The 19,061-nt window shown below is 48.6% G+C and overlaps 1 long non-coding RNA gene across 1 annotated transcript; it reads left to right on the forward strand.

Annotated features, from left to right (window-relative positions):
• Positions 1–11,579: 11,579 nt before the first annotated feature.
• On the forward strand, positions 11,580–16,766 carry LOC138433393 (uncharacterized). The gene is made up of 2 exons (XR_011254288.1): positions 11,580–11,649; positions 16,389–16,766. It is a non-coding gene; the product is annotated as an uncharacterized lncRNA (long non-coding RNA).
• Positions 16,767–19,061: the final 2,295 nt, after the last annotated feature.

Raw genomic sequence — 19,061 nt, forward strand, 5'->3', positions numbered from 1 at the left:
GTTGCGTCCCTCTACCTGGCGAAGCTCCAAAACCTCACTAAACTCACTCAGGGTCACCCTCCTTTCTCCGGGAGGCTGAGAAAGAACTACAAAATCCTAGTCAGCCCTGGAAGGGATGCGAGTTAGGGAAGGGGATTTCGACATTTTTGCTTTGTCCCTTAACCCCGCGCCTCCACCGCTTGCCCAGGGGAAGAGGAAGACAGCGTTTCCTCTGCCAAAAGGGACGCTTTTTTCTGGTGTTTGGGGGCCTTCCTCCCTCCATCACCGCCCCTGCAGCTACAGACTATGTCTCCAATTATGAGTTTCAGGGTGGGTCCCTGTATCACCTGCACGTGTTTACCATGTAGGCCTTCTCCCCTCTCCCTTTTGTCCAGCAGGCTCCTCTTCCATCCCATATTCAATCTATTGCCACCTGGCTTTCACCTGTATCTAATGCCCTCTTAAAGAAATGCCACGAAGACACTAGCCATGGTGGCGTTATCTATGGCTCCTTTGGGCCCTCTTCTCAAAATTCTGGAAAATAACAGATTACAAGGGATGACATCTGTAATATGAGTCGTCCTTAAAGGAAGTTTCCCGTGTTCAAGGATCCTCATCCTTAATTATGAGGATCTTGACTGCGAGTGATTACAATAGTCAGCTCAATCTGGTTTTATCCATTTTGTGGATTACCTCTGGACAATTTTTTAAAAGCCCAGACTGACATGTCTCCCACTTAATCCCATTCCATCACACCTCCAACTTATCCTCTCAAAATGCACATATGCTTTATAATAGTTTCTGCAACATATAATTGCCAAAAAATAAAGGCAAAGAAAAAATTAATCTTTTATTGCCTAAAGCATGCTTCCCATCCATGAATGCTTATAATTAGAAGGTGCCCACCAAGATGTTCCTGCTTTCTGGCCTAGTCCATGTTCAGTAAATGCGTTAGTCTACCCCTCCTCTGAATCTACCTAGAGGTGGATTGCCCTTGTGGCTCATCTGGTAAAGAATCCGCTTGCAATGTGGGAGACCTGGGTTCAGTCCCTGGATTGGAAGATCCCCTGGAGAGGGGAAAGGCTACCCACTCCAGTATTCTTGCCTGGAGAATTTCATGGACTATATAGTCCATGGGGTCGCAAAGAGTTGGTAACGACTGAGCGACTTTCACTTAGAGCTGGATTAGAGATTAAGGATGATCGAGGGTGCTGTGTCAGAGGTCACTATCACAAAAGAGCAAAGCATGGGATCTCAGTATGGGTGCCATGTAGGGGGTGGGAAGCAGGGTATCTGACACCCTAGTCCCTTTCAGAGCAGCCATTTCAGAGCACCAGCCTGTTGGCTTCACGTTTCACACATCCCGGCAGCAGGGACAGCCCCAGTGCAGCACAGAGCAGGAAAACAGAACTGACCTCTACTCAAAGTCAAGGTGCTACAGGGCCAGCAGCTATAGAACCAATGCCCTTTCCCTTTTTGGAGAAAGAGGCACCAGATCCCAGCTTCTTCTCCTCATCAGGGCAGTTGAAGATTCTCAGCTTGAGAGGTAGTTCACTACCAAGTCCCGGCCTTCAGCCTCTGCCTTAACTGGCCAATGCCAGATCTTCCCACCCAACCCTGGCCCTCAGTTCACACCTCGCAGCTACTCAAGACAGCCTCGAGATGTTGGTTCCCAGGCCAAGGGTCTGGCTACCAAGTTTGCTTCATCTTTACACAGCCTGCCAATGCCAGAATCCTGGAAAACAGAGCCATTCCCTGAGGCTGGGTCCCCTCGCCAGCAACCAAGGAGTTGTCAGCGGCTTACTTTGAGCCCTGTCCCAGGCCCCAGCTCCTGGCCCTTGGCAGTATTTCATACACAGGCCGCCTCCCCCTTCCCCTCCCCCTCCCCTTGCATCCTGCCCACCCTAGCCCTAGATAGACCATTTTCCTGACTTCGGATTACAATCATTCCTTTGGATCCACCAGAGATTGGTTTTGGGAGCCCCCCTGGAAGAGCAAAACCCTCAGATGCTGAAGTCTCTTATATAAAATGATGAAGTTCAATGAATACAGTTGTTCCTTCCTGTTCTCAGGTTTCCCTGCAGTGTTCTTGCCTGGGGAATTCCATGGACAGAGGAGCCTGGTGGGCTACAGTTCATAGGGTTGCAAAGAGTCTAACATGACTAAAGCGACTTAACATGCATGCATGCACACGGATGCAGAAACCCGTGAGTAGGGAGCCCCAACTGTGTACATATTTATTGGGGGAAAAAATCTGCCTTTAAGTGGACCTGCACAGTTGAAGCTCTTGTTGTTAAAGGGTCAGTGGTATTTTTCGAGTCAAGCCTGAGTGGGAAGTTTTTCTGCTAAGGTTCCTGGCCTTTTTTTCTCTCTGCCTTTTCCTTTCTTCTGTTACACATACACACTGCCCCCCTCTGCCTAGTTCCTGCAGCTTGGAACCACTGTTTGTCTCTTCAGAGCACTTCAGAATGGGCTGTTGACTGCCCTACATCACTGGCTGGCTGCATGTCAGCACTGCCTTTCTGCTGGTGGCCCAAGCAAGGACGTGCATCACTGGGCTTACTCACCCTGTGGGGACACCGCCTGGCCACAGCCTGAGGGGCTGCTAGCAGCTTGGAGGTAGGTTCCATTCTAGCTTCCTGCCTCGCCATCGTCTCTTCCCTTACCACAGCCCCCTTGTGATTCCTCCTGCCTGGTGACATAAACCCCTTGAACTTGTCCCCCAAAGTCACCCTCCACCATCTATCTCTTTAACCACCCTCCTCCAGGACACCCTGCTCTGCTGTTTTCCTGAAGCTCAGCAGCAGGAGGCTGGTCTGGGGAGAGAACTCTCCATCACTTCTCAGGTAGGCACCCCTGAAGCACCAAACCCTCCTCTCCCTGTGGCTCTGAAGGTCCCTCCCCTGTGCCAGCCCAAGCTAGGCAGACCCCACCCACTGTGCCCTTCTCCAGCTTGCATGTTCCATTTGCTTCCCAGGCAGCTTCAGCCCTTCAACTGCTTGCTGGCTACTAGCCTTGCTTCTCTTCAGCCCTCGCCTGGAACACTCAAGCCTTTGTGAGGCCCACCTCACAGACTTTTTGACTTGGGATGACTCTCTTCCCGGGCTTCCCAAGTGGCGCTAGTGGTAAAGAACCTGCTTCTCCATGCAGGAGATGAAGAGATGTGGGTTTGATCCCTGGGTCAGGAAGATCCATTGGAGAAGGGAATTGCAACCCACTCCAAGTATTCTTGGAGCTTTCCTGGTGGCTCAAATGGTAAAGCGCCTGTCTGCAATGTGGGAGACCTGGGTTCGATTCCTGGGTTGGGAAGATCCCCTGGAGAAGGAAATGCAGCCCCCTCCAGTACTCTCGCCTGGAAAATCTCATGGACAGAGGAGCCTGGTAGGCTGCAGTCTATGGGGCTGCAAAGAGTTGGACACAACTGAACCTTCTAAGCATAGTATGACTCTCTCCCCAGCAGTGTTCAGTGGGCCTGTGCCATTGCCACCCTGTTCAGTTCAGTTCAGTTCAGTCGCTCAGTCGTGTCTGACTCTTTGTGACCCCATGAATCACTGCACGCCAGGCCTCCCTGTCCATCACCAACTGCCAACTCACTCAAACTCACGTCTATCGAGTCAGTGATGCCATCCAGCCGTCTCATCCTCTGTCATCCCCTTCTCCTCCTGCCCCCAATCCCTCCCAGCATCAGAGTCTTTTCCAGTGAGTCAACTCTTTGCACGAGGTGGCCAAAGTACTGGAGTTTCAGCTTTAGCATCATTGCTTCCAAAGAACAACCAGGGCTGATCTCCTTCAGAATGGACTGGTTGGATCTCCTTGCAGTCCAAAGGACTCTCAAGAGTCTTCTCCAACACCACAGTTCAAAAGCATCAATTCTTCGGCACTCAGCTTTCTTCACAGTCCAACTCTCACATCCATACACGACCACAGTAAAAACCATAGCCTTGACTAGATGGACCTTTGTTGGCAAAGTAATGTCTCTGTAGGAGAGCAAAAACAGGCTTCTCAAGATGCAGAGCCCCTGCAGGGTGAAGGAGCTGAATCCGGAAGCCTGGAGTCTCTCAGTCTTCTTGCCCAAGGCTCAGGAGGTACCTCCAGGTCCCCACTAGGAAACAGGAATCTTCTGGGCCTTTGCTCAAGGGATTCCCTAAGCCTGAGCACCCTTTCTCTTTCCACCCTCTTCATTTGGATATTACTCACTCATCCTTCCAGTCTCAGCTTTGATGTCACTTCCTCCAGGAAGTCTTCAGTGAGTATCCCCTACAAAATCTACATTCCCAACCCTTCCTCTAGACTCCCCTAATAATATCAGTCACCCTGCTGTATCATTGGTTCTCTCTGTCCCTCACAGTACTGAGGACTCTTACGGGAAGTTGTTGTTCAGTCTCTCAGTTATGTCAGACTCTTTGCGACTCCATGGACTGCAGCATGCTAGGCTTCCCTGTCCATCACCATCCCCAGAGTTTGCTCAAACTCATGTCCATTGAGTTGGTGATGCCATCCAACCATCTCATCCTCAGTCACCCCCTTTTCCTCTTGCCCTCAATCTTTCCCAGCATCAGGGTCTTTAACTGTGCCTAATCAAAAGAGGACCCGTCATGCTCATCTAGCACCAGGCAACAGATACTCAAGATACTCTATAAATCCTTGACAGGTAAATAAATGCTTAGGGTGAGGAAAACAATGGGGAAGGAGTTGACATCACCCAGTGGCTACTCACAGGCTGTCCATAGAGGACCTCCTCAGGTCATACTGGCCTTTTCTTCCAGCTGCCATTGCTGGGTGCTTGCTCCAAGCTCACAGTTGGGCTGGATGGGAAGGGGGAAAGAGAGGGGAAAGGAATGAGCACACAGTGAGGAAAGCAAAGAGGCACCACCAGGTCAGTCAGCCCAGAGGATCCTTCTCAGGGCCACAGCGTGGCTTCTGTTGCCCAAGCCCAGTAGGCTTAGACACTCAGCCCCAGGGCCAAGAGAGAGGCCATCTCAGAGAGTCAAGGGGCTACTTGAAGGGCAAGTACTGGGGTCATGGGCCATCCCCCCCATGCTGCGGGCATCTGCACGTTCTAGTTTGGTGATTTGGAAAGAGGGATCCACTGGCCATCCAGAGGCCTGGAATCTGTTCCTACGCAGCCGTGTGACAGACAGTTCCTGGGCCTCTCTGAGATTCAGCTTCCTCTTGTACAGGGATTGGATCAGGTGGCCTTCGACGCTCATTCCAGCACTGACATCTGATATGAGTTCCTAGCATGGACGGCCTATATTTTATTAGCTGTTCTTTTCACTGGAGCAGCTCCTGACCCAAATTGGGACTCAGTAAAATATTAGTTGATGGCTGCCAAGGCCAAGTACGGAAGGAAGCTTTTTGAAGAGGAGGGCAGAGGAATTAGACACATGGTAAGAGGCAGAGAGAGAACCCCATTCTGCCATCATCCCCACTTGCAGCTTTTTTTAAATGAGCTGTCATCATCTGGAGCCAGTTCAGTCAAAGAAAATTTGAGAACTTCTGGAGAAATAGGGAATGATGAGAAAAGGGGTTGGAAGGCCTTCCTGGTTGGCTCAGCAGTAAAGGGTCTGCCTGCCAGTGCAGGAGACATGGATTCAATCCCTGGTCTGGGCAGATCTCACATGCTGCAGGGCAACTAAGCCCATGCACCACAACTATTGAGCTGTGCTCTAGAGCCCAGGAGCCACCAACTACTGAAGCCTGAGCACCTGAGAGCTGGTGCTCAGCAGCAAGAGAAACCACCGCATTGAGAAGCCCATGCTCCACAACTAGAGAGTCATCCCTGCTCACCACAACTAGAGAAAGCCCATGCAAAAGCAATGAAGACCCAACACAGCCAAAAATAAATAAATAAGTAAAAATTTTTTAAAAGAAAAGAAAAAAAGTCGGGCGTGAGGAGGAGGTGGTTTGGAGAGGCCAGCCATAGACCTCCGGAAGTGTCTTTAAAGGATAATGGAAGGGCATCTCTGGGATGACTCCCCAGGGGCAGGGGTGTCAAGACAGAAGAAGCCAAGGGAAGAGGAGGGCCCCCCACAAAGCCCACTGAGGGCAGATATGTGGACCACAGCATCCCCAAGAGCCCAGAGTGAATGAAACCAAAACAGAGAAGGAGCTGAACTCAGTTCTGGTAGCCCCTCCATCATGGCTGTGTGACTTTGAGCAAGGAACATATCTCTCTGATCTCCCATCGAGGACAACAATGTTTCTTGCCCAAAGTCAAGGGGTTGCTAGATGATCTCGTCTTCCTGGGCTGAGATCAGAGACTGTGTGACCCCTCTAACTCTTCCTCCACTTTTGCCTGCTCCCCATCACGGCCCTATGCTGGAAAGGAGGGGCAGTCACATGTACACCCATATGCCCCGGGCTGCCTATAGAGTGCAGACAGCACAGGAGCATGAGGTTTGGATGGGCGGGGGTGGCGGAGTGGGGGTTGGGGGCTGGAATTCTGATAATCTGACCTACCAGAGTTGGAAAATTTCAAGTCTACCATAGCCCAGCGCCTGGTGGCCCATGGGAGTGGGGGGAAGCGGGGATTGGGAGGATGCACAGGAAGATCATGAGAAAATGAACAAAGTAGGTGAGTAGTGAATTCTGCCCAGGATCCTCCAAGCCCAGACAGCTCTTGCAGCTTTCCTACAGCCACACTGTGGAGTGGCAGGGCTGCATCCAGCAGGAACTAGAGTCCCCTCCCTTTTGGGTCAGGCTAGGCTACAGCTTTGTTGGTGGACATCTGAGCATGCAGACCTCTCTGCCCATCCACCCAAGCCCCCTACCCAAACCCTGTCTCCTGCACAACCACAGCTGGCTGAGGCCACTACAAAACATACACTGCAGCTTTGAAATGGTTCTTCATTCAGTAGGGAAACTTGAGCACTCATAGGTTTAAGTTTTCAAAGAGCTGCAAGGACCATCAGCATGAATGCAATGATCTACGCTGAGTATTCTGGGATGTTTATTTCTCAGGACAGTGTACTGGAAGTCACTGCTAGAACAGCCAGAAGCAGAAAGAAACTAGATGGTGTTACTTCTGCCCTGCTTTCTAGGCAAAAAAGTGACAAGAAGAGTACAAAGATGCATCCCCTACAGACTTCTTTGGTGGTCCAGTGGTTAAGAATCCACCTTCCAATGCAGGGGATGCAGGTTCAATCCCTGCTCAGGGAACTAGGATCCCATGTGCCATGGGGCAACTATTGAGTCCATATACTATGGAACCTGAGCATCACGATGAAAGATCCTGCATGCTGCAAGGATGAAACCCACCACAGCCAAAAACAAATATATAAACATGTGCATATAAATATAAATATGGGGCTTCCCATGTGGCATTAGTGGTAAAGAAGCTGCCTGCCAATGCAGGAGACATAAGAGACACAGGTTCGATCCCTGCATCAGGAAGGTCCCCTGGAGGAGGAAATGGCAACCCACTCCAATATTCTTACCTGGAGAATCCCCATGGACAGAGGAGCCTGGTAAGCTGAAGTCCATGGTGTTGCAAAGACTCAGACATGACTAAAGCGACATAACTAAAGCAGCTTAGCATGCATGCACACACACACATATATAAATGCATCCCCTAGCCAGTGCATCTGGGCCCAGAATTCCACACTTTAGGTAAGCTACAGTACTTCTGAGAGAGGGCTGGCCCATTCCTGGAGCCTGTGGAGCTGCAAGTGAGAAGCTCTGAGGAGGCTGATCACCCCAAAATAGACTTGTTTTTTTCACAACTTTTTCATGAGGCATTGCAGCACACACATAAAAAATAGCCCCAACTGTTAACAAATAAAATTATAAAAAGCCCCAACTGTTCCCCCATGAGTTTCCATGTGGCTGCGGTATTTGAGAGAGGGAGAGAGGGCATGGAAAGTGTGCATCCAGAGGGCCCCAATCTCCTATCTTCTGACCCAGTTTTCTCCCTCGGTATCTTGTTGTGCTAGAGCTTACAGAGATAATAACTGATGGTAGGGATGGAAACGTTTTCTATTGCCCCTCAGGAGTGGTCCACTGTGAGCGTGTATTACTGCCTCCAGATAAAGGAACACATGGCACAGAATGGAGCGTCTTGAAAACATAATCGTGTGGCAATAAAGCTGGGTTAAATTTGGCTGCCCTACTCAGAGCACCATTGGAGAAGGGAATGGCAACCCACTCCAGTACTCTTGCCTAGAGATTTCCATGAGGAAATTGGTGGGCTACAGTTCCCGGCGTAGTCTGTGTCTGTCCACAGAGTTGGACACGACTGAGCAACTAACACACACTCAGAGTACAGGGTTTGTTTAGTAAACACTCTGAAGGCTCAGTGTTCTCCTCAAGGGCATTTCAGTTTAGTTCAGTCGCTCAGTCTTGTCTGACACTTTGCGACCCCATGGACTGCAGTGTGCCAGGCCTGCCTGTCCATCACCAACTCCCAGAGTTTACTCAAACTCATGTCCATTGAGTCAGTGATGCCATCTAACCATCTCATCCTCTGTCGTCCCCTTCTTCTCCTCAAGGTCAGTTTAGCCTAAACTTGTAATCTGCCTTGGCCATTGCTGCATGTTGGTAGCCAGACTTGAGTCTGGGGTTGGAGCTGCTCTTGACCAAGGTTAAAGGATTGTGCAGGGCTATTCAGGAAGGGACTGACCTAGTCCTCCTTTGCACCCTGAGTTTCCTCCAGAGGCACCCTGCATCTTTTGCCCCGGCCCTGGAGTCTTCTTGGCGCTCAGACTCCCACAAGGCAAGAAAGAGAATCGGGTGGAGGCCAAAGCTGGATTCCCATGCCGTTGGGGTTCTGGTGACTCAGTGGTGGAAGGTCTGCCTGCAATGCAGGAGATGAGGGTTCAATTCCAGATCAGGGAGATCCCCTGGAGAAGGAAATGGCAACCCACTCTAGTATTCTTGCCTGGAAAATTCTATGGACAGAGGAGCCTGGAGGGCTACAGAGTCAGAGCAACTGAGCACTCACACATAGTGCCAGACATTGCTAGAAATTGTGAGGATTATAAAATGATAGTGATGCCATCAAGGGATTTAAGTTTAATTATAATGATTAATAATAATAATTTATTTTTAAAATTTTGTTTATTGGCCATACCACACAGCATATAGGATCTTAGTTTCTCAACCAGGGATTGAACCAGTGGCCCCTGCAATGTAAGCTGGGACTCCTAACCACTGGGTCACCAGGGAAGTCCCAATAATAATTTATGGAGAGTTTATTACATGCCCACTATTGGGCTACATCTGCTACTTCATTTAAACTTCAAAACCATCCTGTAAGGAGGTACTATTATTATCCCCACTTGGTAGATGAGGACATTAAAGCATCAAGGAGTGACGTGAATTGTCAGGGCAGCACAGAACAAGAATTCTATTCTGGAAGCTAGCTTGGGGCCTCTGAGAGGAGATGGCACAGCCCCTGAGCCCCTGACAACCTCATGCCCTGATTTTATTTTACTTTCATATTTATTTATTTGCCCACACCAGCTCTTAGTTGTGGCATGAGGGATCTAGTTCCCTGACCAGAGATCGAACCCAGGCCCCCCGCATTGGGATCAGAAAGTCTTAGCCACTGGACCACCAGGGAAGTCCCCTCATTCCCTGATATTAGAGCATTAACACATTCTTCTTTCACTTACAAATAATCCTCCTCACTTACAGATGTGAAAACTGAGGCCCAGAGCAGAAAACAGCCCAGGAAAGTCACCCAGAGAGCTTGTGGCCACACCAGGCTCTGGCCCCTGCACCATGCTTTCATCTCTGGGCTTCAGTCTCCTCCTTTGCGGGAGACTAGTTGGGGCTGTGAGATGAGGTTCCCCAGTTTGGAAACTCTGTGTTTTGTTATCACATGATGTTTTTAGGGAGACAGAAAGCAGAGAAGCAGGAATGGGCCAGCTGAAACTTGTCTCAAAGTCCTCCTCCAGCCCATACTTATCCCAGATTGCCCTATAGGGTGTCAACAATATGGAGACATTTTCATGCCTCAAGGCATGGGTTTTTAACTCAGCTGATGGGATGCACATGTATGTGTATAAATATATATATGTATATAATCTCCAACAGCAGAACTGACAGGTTTTAACAGCTAGAGATGAGTAAGTATGCCCTGAAGCCTAAAGGTCTGGTAACACAGAGAAGACCTAAAATTACTATGCCTTAGAACCTCGGACAAAGGTTAACTCTAAAGATGATCAGCTGAATCCTTGAATGGTTACCTCACATAGCTCCTCTTAGCCAAGCTGTGCTCATACGTGCTCAGTCGAGTCTGACTCTTTGTGACCCCTTGGACTGTAGCCTGCCAGTTTCCTCTGTCCATGGGATTTCTCAGGCAAAAATTCTGGAGTGGGTTGCCATTTCTTTCTCCAGGGGATCTTCCCAACCCAAGGGTGGAACCTGCATCTCCTGCATTGGCAGGCAGGTTCTTTACTGCTAAGCCACCAGGGAAACCCAAGCTGTGCTCACCTCCACCTTTCCAGCTTACCAAGGCTCATGGCCACCCATGGAAGACCTAGCCCCTTGCCTGAGTCACCACAGCCCACACACCCATGGTCTTAGGCTGGTTCCTAAGACAAAAGGTCTCCCTCACTCTTCTGCTCCTTTGCAAGGAAGCAACAGCAGGTTAGCCCAGGGATCTCTGCTGCCCTGAAGCAATTCCTAGAGCAAGCCTGAGATTTCTTATTCATGGGCAACTAGAAAAAAAGAGCCAAATTGGGTGAGGTAGAAGTCTGAGAGGATGAAAATGGGGTTAGGGATGTGTTTGGTTTGTTTTTGGAGAAATGGATCCCACTGCCTAAAAAACTGGAGTGCTCCTGGAGTGGGGAGGAGGCCATGAAGGGGTCACAGAGGGACTGGGCTGAGATGGAAGGAAAGGCCAGGCTCAGTGTAACTGGAGGCGTTTCTGGTATCAGCAGCGACCTTTCAGGTAGGAGAGGGGCAGAGACAGAGTAAGCCTAAGGGCCACAGTGGCCCCAGAATCATAGGCTGTTATAGCCATACTGGCCAGTGGCCGCTTTGATTGATAAGCATGAAATGGGCTGTTGCGGGGGCTTGCCTTCCCTGCTTCCCTTTCCCTCCTGGCTAGGTTCACAAGGAGAGAGTAGGATCCAGGCCACCTGCAGACATTCCCCCCACTTCCTGCCCTGACACTGGCTGCCTCAGGTTTTTGGGCCACACACAGTCAAGGGGCTACTGCGCCTTAATGGGTAAGATTCCTAACCCACCTGCCCTTCGAGCTGCCTTCACAGCTCTTCCGCAAGATCGCATCGTGAGAACCCCACATTGTCCTGAGATTGGGACAGGTGAGCACAGATAGGGAAAGATGGGGCTTGACACAACTCTTGTCTTTTCCCCCAAGCACAGAGAAAGATGCCCAGGATGGTCTCGAGGCCAGTGAGATGTGAGTGATGGACTTACCTGCCGCCTCTTCTCTGGGGCCTGGCTGGCTTGTCACTATTCCCCGTCTGGAAGCAGTGTCCTGGGCCAGGTCAGTGGGAGGGAGGGAATGAGTGAAGAAACAACCAGAGGGATTTTTCAGGGCTGGGATCCAAAGGCCAGCCTATGGGGAACCAGGTGAGGGGCATGGTCACTGTATCCAGGGGTGGGACTTACTGGCAGGCCTCCTGGTCAGTTCCCGCCCTGCCCAGACTTCAGAGAGAAGCTACTTGGCCAGGAATGCATGATCCCATCTTTGGGCAGGTGAGCATTCCAGATCCCTCACCCAGCCCCTGACCCCAGGGCTCTGTGTGGGTCTGCCCTCAGACTGTCATTCTGATTTCTCTCTGGTCTCTCCTTCTCCCCCACGGTGACTCACACTGCTTTGGAATTTCACTCACTGGCTTTTTCTGACGCACATCCTGGGAGTCTGGCTTGGAGCCAAGGAACAACACTATTGCTCCAACCCCACTGGTGATTAATGTTGGCTCCTTGAGCTAAAGGCTATATAGATTTGTGGTAAGGGAAGCCAGGCTGGAGAAGCAGGGTGGGGAAGGGGAGATTTGGGGGCGGGGGGCAGTGTTGCTGCTAAACAGAAAGGCTTTCTTCCTGTTTCTGCTCATCTGCATACAGGTAGAACACAAACAGCAGGAAAGCTGTGGGCTTGTCATGTTCAGACATACCCAGCTGGGCAGCCAGGAAACTCAAGAAGATGGAGTAAGAAAGTTTAAAACCTGGACTGACCTCTGTGCTTTTTAGATTTCTGCATACATCCGAAATTGCTTCACTAGTGTCTGACTCTGTGAGACCTCATGGACTGTAGCCCACCAGGCTACATGGGATTCTCTAGGCAAGAATACTGGAGTGGGTTGCCATGCTCTCCTCCAGGGGATCTTCCCAACCCAGGGATTGAACTTTTATGTCTTCTTCATTAGCAGGTGGGTTCTTTACCCACTAGTGCCACCTGGGAAACCCTTTTGGATTTCTGGATCTCAGTTTACACTTTTGTGAGTCTTAAAGGTTTGAGCTTCTCTGGTGGCTTAGTGGTAAAGAATCTGCCTGCAATGAGATGCAGGAGCCATGGGTTCGATCACTGGGTCAGGAAGATCCCCTGGAGAAGGAAATGGCAACCCACTCCAGTATTCTTGCCTGGAAAATCCCATGGACAGAGGAGCCTGGCCGGTTACCGTTCATGGGATCTCAAAACGTTGGACACGACTGAGCAACTAAACCGCTGCCAGAAAGGTTTGACAGCCCCTGACTTTAAATGCTAAGCACAACAGCCTGGTTACTTCTTTGATGGAAGGTCCATGTGACTCCCGACAGCTTGAACTCCCTTACCTCCCCCACTTTGAATACTATGTAAAAGGTTGTCTGTGGGTGGGATTGCAGAGAAGAAAAGGAAAGGTTGTCATGACAGTGCCCTGGGCTGGAAACTGAAGATCTGGATTCATTTCCAGGTCAGCCATCACCCCATGAGGGAAAAAGGAGAGGATTCCCATGGTGACAGCACTCCCCTCCTGGGAGTCCCTCTTGTGTGTGGCAGGAGCTCACAGTGACCCCTTGATTTTGTGTATCTCTCTTACCTCCACTCCTCCATAAGGCACTTGCTTTTCCCATCCCCTCACTAGACTGCCCTGACCTCCAATCTCCCCTCACTGCCCCAGGAATCACTTTGCCACCCTGGCTCTTCCAGCAGTTCTGCTGAGAAGTAAAGGATTGTGTGTCAGTCTAATAACCTGACCCCTGGGAGGAGTGCAAGGCCAGAGGAGGTCCTCAGTATACTCAGGAAACAAAGCCCTCACCCTGTTGTTCACCCTCAAAGAATGACTTCAGGTTCAGAGGGTTGCCCTGTCAGTGAAAATGATACCCAGTGCATGCGTGCGAAGTTGCTTCAGTCGTGTCCGACTCTGTGCAACCCGTGAACTGTAGCCCACCAGGCTCCTCTATGGGATTCTCCAGGCAAAAATATTGGAGTGGGTTGCCATGTCCTCCTCCAGGGGATCTTCCCCACCCAGGGATTGAACCCATGTCTCTTAAGTCTCCTGCACTGGCAGGTGGGTTTTTTACCAGTAGTGCCACCTGGGATGCCCAGAGGTCTGTCCAATACCCTACTGTGGTAGGGTAGGTCTGGTCTGCAGGGAGCCCTAAAAAAGCAGGCCATCAACTCTCATTCCACCTCCTCCCTCTTAACCACCCTCAGGGACATGATCATTTGGGAAGATGCTAAGGAGCAGAGAGAGGGAATAAGGAAATAAATCTGCGCCTCAATCCCCATACCATTGATTATAACCAGGATTTTTTTTTCTTTTTTCAAATTAAAAGCACCTTTAATAAGACAACAATACATCATGACCAGACGGATCTAAGAGTTTGTGATCCCAGGGACTTCCCCTGGTGGTCCAGTGGTTGAGAATCCATCTTCCAAGAGGCAGGGGATGCAGGTTAGGTCCTTGGTTGGGGAACTAAACTCCCACTTGGCAACTAAGCCCGCAAGCCCTACCTGCTGAGCCTGATGACTCTAGAGCCTGTACTCTGCAATAAGGGAAGCCTGAGCTCCACAGCTAAAGAAGCCATCAAGTGCCACAACTGGAGAAAGCCCACTTGCAGCAACTAAGAGCTTGTGCACCACAATAAAGACCCAGCACAGCCAAAAAATAAGTTTGAAATCCTGAGTCAAAACTCAATTCGTATCAAAGGAGTTCCACTTAGAGGCTTTGGACATGCTACATGTTTCCTTCTATAGTTGCGATATTTTTAAATGATGTAATATACAATATATTGAAATGTTACATGGCTTCCCTGGTGGTTCAGTGGTAAAGAACCTGTCTGCCAATGCAGGAGACACGCGTTTGATTCCTGTGTGGGGAAGATCCCCTGGAGAAGGAAATGGCAACCTACTCCAGTATTCTTGCCTGGAGAATCCCATGGACAGGGAGCATGGCAGGCTACAGTCCTTGGGGTCACAAAAGAGTCAGACATGACATAGTGACTAAACAACAATAGCAGAACAAAATGGTACATATAGCCAAGTTATAAGATACAGTAAGGACCAAGACAACTGTGAACCCCTTACCAAAGTTAAAGACTATAATACAACCAATACATTGCATGGTTGAAGCTACAGATGTGTAACTCCCCAGTCCCACTACCTGTCTTTTCAACAGAGTACCCCTAATATCCATTTTGTGTTTGTCATTTTCTGGATGATTTTAAAAATTTTCTATCGTATTGTGTGGGCATTCCTAAATAATATGCTGCTCGGGTTTGCTTGTTTCAAAACTTTGGGAAGTGGTGTTATATTGTGCATATATCGTCTTGTTGGGCTGGTGTTTTTCTCCGCATTATGTTACTAAGGGGCTTCCCTGGTGGCTTAGAGGGTAAAGCGTCTGCCTGCAATGCAGGAGACCTGGGTTCCACCCCTGGGTTGGGAAGATCCCTTGGAGAAGGAAATGGCAACCCACTCCAGTACTCTTGCCTAGAAAATCCCATGGACAGAGAAGCCTGGTAGACTACAGTCCATGGGATCGCAAAGAGTCGGACATGACCGAGCGACTTCACTTTTACTTATGTTACTAAGACATAGCCATACTGGTGTGTGTGTAGCTGGGTTCCACCTTTTTCACTGCAGCGTCATTTCCAGGGCTACAGCATATTTTTCTCCTGTCTAATTTCTCGCTATTATAAAAACTACCTCTGAGTATTCTTGCACTTGTTATTTCATTCACACGTTTGAGCACTTCTCATTGGGTAGATAAGTAGAATTGGAATTGCTGGCTTATAGTGTATGCACACGCTGAACTTGACAAGATCACACCAAGTGTTTTCCCAAGTGGCTGAAACACCAGCAGTGTAGGAAAGTTCTTAGTAACTCACGTTCTCATCACCACTTGCCTTTTCAGACTTGACCTTCAGCTCTTCTTTGTTGGATGCATGATGGTATCTCTGTGTTGCTCTGATTACTAACGAAGTTGAGCAGTTATCTTCAAACATTTCGGTATGTTTATCTTTCTTCTCTGAGGTGCCCAGTCATGTCCTTTGCCCATTTGGGGGACACCATCATTAACATTTTTTTTTGTTTATTTTTTTGGCTGTGCTGGGTCTTTGCTGCTGCATGGGCTTTTCTCTAGCTGGGGTGCTTGGACTTCTCCTTACAGTGGTCTCTCCTCTTGCGGATCACAGGCTCTAGGCTCTTAGGCTTCAGTTGTTGCAGTTTCCAGGCTTTAGAGCACAGGCTTAATAGTTGTGGAAAACGGGCTTGGTTGCTGTTAGGCATGTGGGATCTTCCTGTATGGACCAGGAATCTAACCAGAGTCCCCTGCGTTAGCAGGCAGACTCTTCACCACTGAGCCACCAGAGAAGCCCCCCCCCCCATCATTTTTTTTTTATCATGAGTGATTTGTTTGAGTTATTTATAGATTCTGGAATTAATATTTTTAGTAATATAAACATTATATATCATACAGTAGTATATATCTTCAATGTAGAAAAAAATATTTCTAACAACTTTTTCAGCTGTATATGTGACAATTATTTTTTCCAGAAATATTTCTTATTCTATGAGTCTTTTTATGGTGGCTTTGGGTGAACATGCATTCTTAATTACATTGCAGTGGAAGTTATCAAGTTTACTTTCACAGCTAGTGTACATTATGTCTTGATTTAGAAGCACTTCCCTAGCTTAAGGTAATGAATAAAGTCATCTGTATTTTTTTTCTCAAACATGTTAAACTTCGTTTCCTTTTTGCATATCCATCTGTAATTCATTTTTGTCAAATGGATTTTTTTGCTTGTTTTGTTAAGAAAGAAATTTTATTTAAAAATTCCTGGTTCTATAATTAACAAATTCTCATGAATACATAATAATTTCAGAAAACTTGGAAAACATGAAAAATGTAAAGCCACTAAAATTTAAACTACCAGTAGATATAACTATAGAAAGTATAACTCTAGGTATATAGCATTATATTACTTTTTATGTCTTATGTTTTCTAATCATACAGGTTCATTTAAAAAGTAGAAAATAAATAGAGGAAAAACTAGTACGTGTTTCCCCCACTTTGAAAATATTTGATGTGCCTCTCAACATCCCGACTGGTTATTCAGCAGCAGAGTTCTCCACTGGTGAGAAGATTCCAGATCATGGCCATCACTCCCACATGAACAGACTTTCTAGCCTCATCCTTCATCAGGAAGAGACTCATGTGCAGCTCCCGGAACAAGCATATTGTGAGGGGGACCATCAGCAACCCAACATAATTTGAAATGGGCCCACTCAAATTCCACAAAAACAAACTGTACTTTTGAATATCTAATGAAACCATCCAAAGTATGTGAAATCAGTTATTTAAATAATAAATAAGTCAGGCCTCTACCAAAAACATGTCTTTTTCCTTAAGGTAGAAAATAAAAACATGGATTATGATCAACACCCCCAAAACCAAGTATTTTTCCCACCACCACCTTTTACTCATGCTTTATTATGGCCAAAAGTCTCAGCCTTGGACTTTCAGCCATGTTTAGCCCTTTGAACTCGATTTCACTGGACTGGTATACAAAGTAGTGTCCATAATGGTTCAAAATGCTATGTGTCAGCTTTATTCCCACCTAGGCTTGTGGCAGGCAGAGCAGCTAATCAGCCATGCACCAACCATGAGGCCAGAAAGTGCCTTGCAATCCACAAGAAAGACTCCCTTTAACCATGGCTTGTACTTGGCCCCAAAATCTGAAGTCTGGTTTGCTAGGTAGTTCCACTTTGGTACACTAGAAAGACTCAAGAAAGAGAAGGAGGAAGCAGCAGGCAGCTCGGAGGAGAGCAGAGCCCTCCCTGGCAGATGGAAAGGCCAGGAGACTGGGGTGGTTCCAAACAGAGGTCGCCATTTGTCTAGATGTTGCTCTAGACCTACTGCTGCTGGTGCCTCTGCCTAGTCCCTTCAGTAGTGTCTGACTCTGCCACCCCATGGACTGCAGCCCACCAGGCTCCAGTCTGGAATTTCCCAGGCAAGAATACTGAAGTGGAGTGGGTTGCCACTCCCTCCTCCAGGGGATCTTCCCAACCCAGGGGTCAAACCTGGATCTCCTGCATTGAAGGCAACTTCTTTGCCGCTGAGCCACCAGGGAAGCCTGCCCTAGGCATGCATGATGGAAACAGGCTGCCTCCAGGCTGTGGCCTCACATTTTTCCTGCAGGTAGGTTGGGTGGAACGGTGAGAGGACAGAGCTAGGGGCAGTGGAAGGTTTCTCCCTTCTAGTTCTGCTGGAAATGTCTGGGCAGATCCTGGTGCTTTAGCCGAGAGACAGACATCACCTTTTATAGACTGGGGCCTGAGATCCCGGTGGGGAGGCTTGGGGTTGGGGTGTGGGGGAAGGGGCTAGCTGCACCTGAGTGTGAAGTGGTCTGGCTCTGCGGCCTCCGGGGCTGAGCAGCATGGTGCCACTGCAGTGGAGCTCAGCTGACTGGGCTGGAGGCCAAGTTTAGGCCCTACACTCCCCTGCAGAAGCCAGCATTGCCCTGTAAGGACATTCTGGCAAGAGGCGCTCACTGCTCATTTTGTACCCCTTGGAAGACAGATGGTGTTGCTTCAGGGGCAGATAGGAGGAGGAAAGGTCTGCAGAGGGTACATCTCTTCTGTCGCCTTTCACCCTTATCGCCCCTCACCCCCACCCCAATTTGAGAGGAAGAACCTGCTGTGCCAGCTGTGAATTCCTGGCAGGGATGTGGCAGCTTATTCTCAAAGCTCAGATCTCACAACCAGACTGCATGCATGCATGCTAAGTTGCTTTAGTCATGTCTGACTCTTTGTGACCCTATGGGCTGCAGCCCTCCAGGCTCCTGTGTCCATGGGATTCTCCAGGCAAGAATACTGGAGTGGGTCGCCCTGCCTTCCTCCAGGGGATCTTCCCAACCCAGGGATCAAACCTGAGTCTCTCAAGTCTCCTTCATTGGCTGGTGGGTTCTTTACCACTAGCGTGGAACCTGGGAAGTCCTAGCCTACATGGAATCATCTCAAGGGGTCAACCCTAGGAGAGCGTCTCGTGGCCCCAACAAAGTAAGGCGTGAAGGCGGGGGAAGAGTGGCCACTACAGCTCAGGAGGACGCTACCGGGAAAGCAGCAGGTAGCGCCACCAGGTTTGTCCGAAGATCCCTTTGTTTCTGTCAGTGATATAATTCAGCATAATTTTGAAAACAATCATCTCCGCCAACCAAGTTACAGAGACATTTTACTTTTACCAATGGTTGAGTCGGTTCCAGTCAACATGATCAAACATTTATGGAACTAGTTATAGCAGGCACTGTGCCAAGCACTGACAATTTGCCTTTAAGATAGGAAATGAGATTGTAAGGAAAAAAATATATTCTGACAAGCAGACCTGCTTTTATAGATACTGCAGTAGAATTCCGGAAAACACATTTATAAATCTTAGAGGAAGGTCGGTAGGTGGTTTAGAATTGGAAAAATTGTGACCAAGTTCTTCTGCTTTAATCTCTACAAACAGACAATGGATCACCCTTGAAAGAAGCAGCTTAGAGTGGTACAGTGTTTTCTTTTGATTGGCTATGGCTAAACAGGAAAGTTAAATATAGGAGATTTGACCAAATTAGAAAACATTATTTTGGAGTCATAGCTATGGAATGAAGTGCACTTAGTGTAATCAAGTGAAAACACAAAGTTGTAA

Source organism: Ovis canadensis, chromosome 2, assembly GCF_042477335.2.
Source record: "Ovis canadensis isolate MfBH-ARS-UI-01 breed Bighorn chromosome 2, ARS-UI_OviCan_v2, whole genome shotgun sequence".
Lineage (NCBI taxonomy): Eukaryota > Metazoa > Chordata > Mammalia > Artiodactyla > Bovidae > Ovis > Ovis canadensis.